At 37.6% G+C, this 6,813-nt stretch overlaps 1 long non-coding RNA gene across 1 annotated transcript; it reads left to right on the top strand.

Annotated features, from left to right (window-relative positions):
- The first annotated feature begins 717 nt into the window (after positions 1–717).
- LOC141571588 (uncharacterized) lies at positions 718–6,504 on the top strand. Its single transcript, XR_012496435.2, has 2 exons — positions 718–1,005; positions 5,453–6,504. It is a non-coding gene; the product is annotated as an uncharacterized LOC141571588 (long non-coding RNA).
- Positions 6,505–6,813: the final 309 nt, after the last annotated feature.

The following is a 6,813-nucleotide window of genomic DNA, read 5'->3' as shown; positions in this document are numbered from 1 at the left end:
GGGGGGAGGCACAGAGTGGGCAGAGGGGCGGGGACAATTGAGGAAATTGGAATATAGACCATATATTAAATTATACTAATGTAACAATGTTTAGTGGATTCAGACTTCCTGTATCAGAAGACCCTACTATATATTTCCTAACGGCATTTTATCGTGATCCTATAGGACAGCAGTCTTCAATGGGGCGATTTTGCTTCACCATCCCACACAAACACTTCTGGCACTATTTGGAACCATTTTTGGTTGTGGCAGGCAACCGGGGGAGGGGAGGGCTGCTACTGGCATCTAGTGTGTGTGGAGGCCAGGATTACCACTAAACATTGTACACTACACAAGAGAGTTCCCCTGCCCCCACAACAAAGAATCATCTGCCCAAAATGTCAATAGCGACGCGACGGAGAAACCCCGATTTAAGAGAATCCCTAGTCTTGGAGGATAGGTACTGAGATATTAGACTGAATTAAATGAAATTGCCTTTTGCGCAGATCAAATGTTGGTATTATTTAAGGGTGAAAGGTTACGATGTTTACAAATAACTCTCAAACTATCCGACAAAAACATGATACGTGTCATGCAGCCCTGGCTTCCCTCCCGCCTTGCGGACCCGAGAGGGTCGCTCTCCGCCTAGAGGGGAGCCGACCTGCGGAGCCTGCGCGGTGGGAGCGTGCTGCAGAGGCCACTGCGCATGCGCCCAGCCGCCAGCCGCACCCACGCGGCGCTACTTTAAAAGTTACAGACTGACTGGTGGACCACGCAGTGCAGCGGCTCTCAACTGAGCAGAGAAAAGAAACCTCCCAGGGTGGGGGTGGGGGTGGGGGGTAAGGGTTTGGCTTCTCCGGAGGTGACAATGATGCTTTCCCACTTGAAACCCGGAAACCTTTTCTTTGCGATCAGCTGACGGCTGCAGTGAGCATCGCTCATCCTTTCGGAGCCCCTGCCAGAAAGAACCAATTGTGTGTGGGTCGGGGTGCCTGGCGATCCACTTCCAGGCTGGATTCTCCGGAGGTGAGTTTCTACACCCTCGTTAGTGGATTCCGACTTCCTGTATCTGACGAGCCTGGGCAGTACTACATCTCGTGATACCACTGAGCGAAAGTGCCTGGGGCAGGCTCATTCCACACCTGGTTTCTTGCCAGCAAGAGCTTACCCAGGTAACATTTTAAAGTGCCTTAAAATTTCTCAGCCTGAGTCTCTTAATCAAAGAGTTAGCAGACATTTTCTAAAAAGTAAATATTTTAGGGTTTAGGATAGTAAATGTTTTAGGATTTGCAGGCCGGGACCAGTCTCTGTCGCATATTTGGCTTTTTTATTTTAACAACCTCGTAAAAATGTAAAAACAACTCTTAGCTCCTGGCCTTACAAAAACATGGGGATTACAATGATTAGACTGATCATTTACTTTACTCAGCAAGGAGGTTGGACCTTAGATCAGGCTTCCACCCAGGTCCAGGACCAACCGCAGCTTTGCAGTAAGAAATAAGGTTCCATGAGGACTACAATCCACCTGCCCAGGCTCGGTCCACAATCTTTTGGGTCCACGCACCAGCACCTCTGCTCCAACTCCTTGCTGGGTGGCGGGTAGAATTTCTGGCAGTCAGCCAGGCCAACTGGAAACCCCCAGACCAGCAGCCACACCCTCCTTTATTCTAAAATGGCAATCTCTTCCTATCTGGAAGCAAAAGCCAAAGTCCTTAAATTGTGAATAAATTAGTATAAAAGTAATACATGGGTATTGCAGACAATTGTATTTTTATTAGACTTTTTCATTTGTTTACTATAGTCTTTTGGAAAATACTGAGAAGTATATAGAAGAAAATAAAATTCTCCATAATCCCAAACCACAAAAAATAACTATCAAAATGTTTATGTGTTCTTTCAGTCCATTTTTTTTTCAATGCTTATTAAAAGGACAACTTACTGAATAATTGGATTTTTAAAAAAATATTTCTTAATAAATTGTTGTTGAAGTACAAAATACAGAAAACTGGGCAAACTGTAAATATACAATTCAATAAACTTTCAAAGACTAGCATAAACATACCCTTGCAACTACCACCCAGACCAAGATATTTCTTGGCTTCTTTTCCTAGCTTCCTTCATCCCCCTGCTCAGTCAGGCACAACGTCCCAAATATAACCACTGTCTTATCCTCAAATATATAGATTAGTATTGACTGTTTTTGAATTTGAAAATTCAGTAAATTATTCAGTAAATATTCTATAGTATTTAGTTGCTTTCACTCCATATTATATGTCAGATTCATCCATGTTGTTGCCCATACCAGATCTTTTTTTTTTAATTTTACTTTATTTTATGTTGTATGGACTTCAATTACATGAATATACCACAATTTATTTTTCCTTTATACTGTTTTTTAATTAATTTCAGTTTTATTGAGATGTAATTCACATAGCATACAATTCATCTATTTAAGTTGTACAATTCAATGAAAAAAAAAAACATAAACAAATTTGTTTATTGAAAGTCAAATCACTTTGGACAGCTAATTTTGAATAAAGGGCTCAGAAGCAAAGAGAAACATCACAGATAAGTGCAACCATCACCACAGTCAATTTTAGAACATTTTCATCACTTCAAAACAACTCCACACTTCTCTAGCTATCAGTCCCCCATCTTCTCCAGCCCTAAGCAAGCACCATCTACTTTTGACTATATATTTGCCTATTCTGGACATTTCAAAAAAATGGAATCATGTAATTGGGGGTCTTTGTGATTGATCCTTTACACTGATATTGGATATTTATGTTATTTCCAGGTTTGGGGTTATTATAGATAATAGTACTGTGTACATTATTTTACATATCTCTGTATTTATCTATGGAAACAAATGTAACACATAGAGATACATATTTCTATTGGGATATATACCTAAAAGTGGAATAGCTGGGACATAGATTATGCTTATCATTAGCTATAGCTGGTAGTGCCAGTTTTCAAATTTACATACCCACCTAAAGCTTATAATGAGTTTTCATTGTTCCACACCCTCCCCAACATTTGATGGTTCTGTATTTTCAATTTACACTTCTCTGACTAATGAAAAAGAGCATCTTTTCGTGTGATTATTAGTCTTTTCAAAATCTTCTTTAGTAAAGTGCCTTTGGGTCTTTACCCCATTTTTTTATTGGGTTGTTTGTCTTTTTCTACTTGATTTATATATTCTACATGTGAGTCCATTTTCATGTATAAGTGCTGCAAAAAAAAAAAATCTTTCCATAATCTGTGGCTTGCATTTTAACTATCTCATTGTTAAATTTTAATGAGTAAATTTGTAATGTTCAGTGGAGTCTAATTTATCAGTTTTCTTTATGATTAGTGCTGTTGCTATCCTGTTTAAGGAATATTTGCCTACAAGGACATTCTCCTCTGTTACCCTCTAAAAACATATTGTTTTTCCTTAAACATTTAAATCTACTAACCACGTGAATTGATTTTGGAGTATGGTGTAAAGTAACGGTTAAATTTTTTTTTCATATACCTATCCAATTGATTCAAGTCCTTTTCTTGAAAATACCATCCTTTTTCCATTGCTCTGCAGTGTCACCTTTGTCATAAATCAATAGAAACATAAATCAGTTTTTGATGTGTGATCCCAGATGTTAGAATTAGTAGATAAGTACTTTACAATAAACATGACAAATATATTAAAGAATCTTACTATAGATAAGATATAATAGATGAAGAGAGAGGGATTTTCAAGAGGGATACAGATAATTTTTTTCTTTCTTTAAAGAGAACAAAATGGAAATTCTATAACTGGAAAATGCAGTACCTGAAATTAATGGGAGTATCAGTAGATTGGACACAACAGTAGAAAGGATCATTAAACTTGAAGTCAGGTCACTAGAAATCATCCAACTATAACTACAATGAGATTTTTTTTATAGTAAAGCATCCATGACTCATGGAATAGTCTCAGATGACCTGAAATACATGAAATTGGACTCCCCGAAGGCAAAAAGACAGATTATGGGGTAGAAAAATATTTGAAAAAATACTCACAAAAGCTTTCCAAATTTGATCAAATATACTTTATCCAGGCCATCTACTTGTTTTCAATGGAGAATTGATCCTAATAACCTAGCTTGCTATGAATGGAATTCAGAAGCTAGCATAAATATAAAGTTTTACATCTACATGAATGAGCAGCAGGACATTTTCACATTGCACAAAATATGGAAGAATATTTGGTTGGGTGGAACTGTCCTGAGCATTACTGTACTTTTAACATAAACACCGCCTACCACTAAAGGCCAGAACTGCCACCCAATCATAATAGTACCAAATGTCTTCACAGTTTTTCAAAATATCCCCTAGGTGCATAGTATGGCCCTGTATCCATTGAGAAGCCTTCTCTCACATGATCTGTCACTTCCTCTTTTCTCCGTGCCCTTTCTAACCTCAGCTTTTAATGCTCATATCTCTCAAACCACACTAGCCTCTTTCCGTCTCAGAGATTTTAGTATTACTTTTCCATCTTCCTGAATGCTCCTCCCCCAAATGCCCATATGACTGACTCTTTTCTTCTCCTTGGGTCTTTGTTCAAATGCCATTTTCTCAGTGAGATCTGTAGATTAAACAAAAGAAAAACAACTTGCACATTCTTTCCCTCATCCTTAGTTTATTTTTTTTAATTCAGATATAACTGACATGTAACATTATATTAGTTTCACGTGTAAAACATAGTTCTATTAATATATTTGTATATATTGTGAAATGATCACCACGATAAGTCTACTTAACATTCATCACCACACAGTTACAAAATGTTTTACTTGTGATGGAAACTTTTAAGATCTACTCTCTGCAACTTTCAAATATAGTACTGTTAATTTCAGTCACCATGCTGTGCATTACATCCCCTGGGCTTAATTTATTTTATAACTGAAGTTTATACCTTTTGATAACCTTTTATCTATAGCTTTTATTTGAAATGCCATGTATTTTAATTACTTAATTTGCTTATTGTCTCACTTTCCACAAACACTTGTAAGTTCGGGGGAGGGGAAATTATCCATTTTGTTCTCTCATGTCTTTAATACCTTGAATTTGTTTAAAAAAAAAAAAAAAGTTATATTTTTTCACATTTTTCTCAGGGCTGGCATGTTGACAACCTTAATTTATTCCTAATAACCCCTATATCTTTCAGGGTATTCCTTCAGTTTTTCATGAATAAGAAAGGCCTGATAGTATTCTAGTAATTTTTACATTTTTAAGGTATGTTTGAGTTTCTTAGCAAAAAGGATTCTAGCAGTAAAAGCTCCATGCTTTTACCAGGGAGAAAAAGAAGCAACAAAAATCCAAAGCAACAAAATTCTTCACCTATTTAAGTAGAGTGGGCCCCCTCACAAAGAGAAACTACTTAGAGTTATCATCACAGAAATTTGCCTATTCAATTAGAAGCTAATTTGTACCAACTGTTTTTCTTTAGGTTGTCAGACTTCAGGGTGGATGATGATGAACTTTCAAAAAGGAATAAGACGGAAAATCATCGAGATTACCATAAACTGTGCTGCCAACTGAATAAGTGTTTCTTTGTAGTATATGCAGAGTCAAGGAAAATCCTATTCCAGCATGATATAACAACAACCTACTTATCTACTGTCTTAATCTGGGTTATTCTTGAAAGGAGAGCCTGTGACAAAGGTACTAGGTATATTCTATTTGGGAATGTGATTCTAGGGAGCAGGACTAAGAAAGAGAGGCGTGAACAGGAAAAAGGGAGAGAAAAATCCGAGCAAAACAAGGTAGTGTTACCAAGTGTCCACCACTGTTAATGGTTTCTTAGTGTAGAATCTTCTCAGGATTCTTACTAAACTTGTCTCAGAACTATCTGCCCGAGGAATGAAAAGGAGAAGCATTTATCTCTCAGCAGCCGTCTCCTACATGTTGAGGGCTGCTCCCATGGGGTATTAATTCCCGCATCCCTATGGGTTGCAAAGACAGGAGGCCTCCCTAGTACCAGAGCGTGACAACGTTGTCACATCAGCAAAGCCTTGGGACAGGAAGCTAGATTCTTAGTACATATTTGATATGAGGCACTGTGAGCACAGGGCAGGGTGAAACCTTCCCAAAACTGTTCACCAGAGCTGTGGCTGAAAATGGAGCTTGAGGGGATGTGAGACATTGTACAAGAGGCATCTTATAAGCCTACAGAATGTGCTGTTAGCCTTGTCCAAATCTATTTCCTCCCTTCTTTCTATAATCAAAATTTCAGTGTCCAGAATAAGGTTGGCAGAAGGGTTCAATAGGAAGGTTAAATGTATTAGAAGATGTTGTACATTAATAGCAGTTTTAACCTTGAGGGATGTTTATAAGAAATAGAAGTGACACAAGAAGTTGGAAAATTAAAAAATTATTCTACTTGAAAAGTTGGGACTATTGGACAGAATAAATGCCTTCTAAATTCATGTAATCTCAGAAAACAATCATGAATTGTTTTGAGAAAAAAAAATGGAGAAATAAAATTAACCTTTTATTGTGTCTCTTTGAGCTTTATAAATGAATGTGATTAACTTTTCCTAAGATCCTGTTTTCTATTCTCGCATAGCACTAGTGGTACAGAGCTTACAACCAATGAAAGGAAAATTGGTAGAAACACAGGAAAGGAAAATACTGGGATAATTTCTGTCCTATAAAAGGGTGGCATTAATATTGGTTGTAATAGGGGGAGAACTACGTGCTTTGAATGGGGCTTCCTCTGTGCCTACACCCCATGTGCTGTCATCATCCTTTCTTACTTGGTCGGAAATTACCACCAATAGGATAAAACCTTTGAGTTCCTCAGTTCAG

Source organism: Rhinolophus sinicus, chromosome 17, assembly GCF_057876585.1.
Source record: "Rhinolophus sinicus isolate RSI-liver-muscle chromosome 17, RSI-T2T, whole genome shotgun sequence".
Classification (NCBI taxonomy): domain Eukaryota; kingdom Metazoa; phylum Chordata; class Mammalia; order Chiroptera; family Rhinolophidae; genus Rhinolophus; species Rhinolophus sinicus.
The sequence above is the reverse complement of the archived record's forward strand: the minus strand, read 5'-3'. Positions and strand labels throughout refer to the sequence as shown.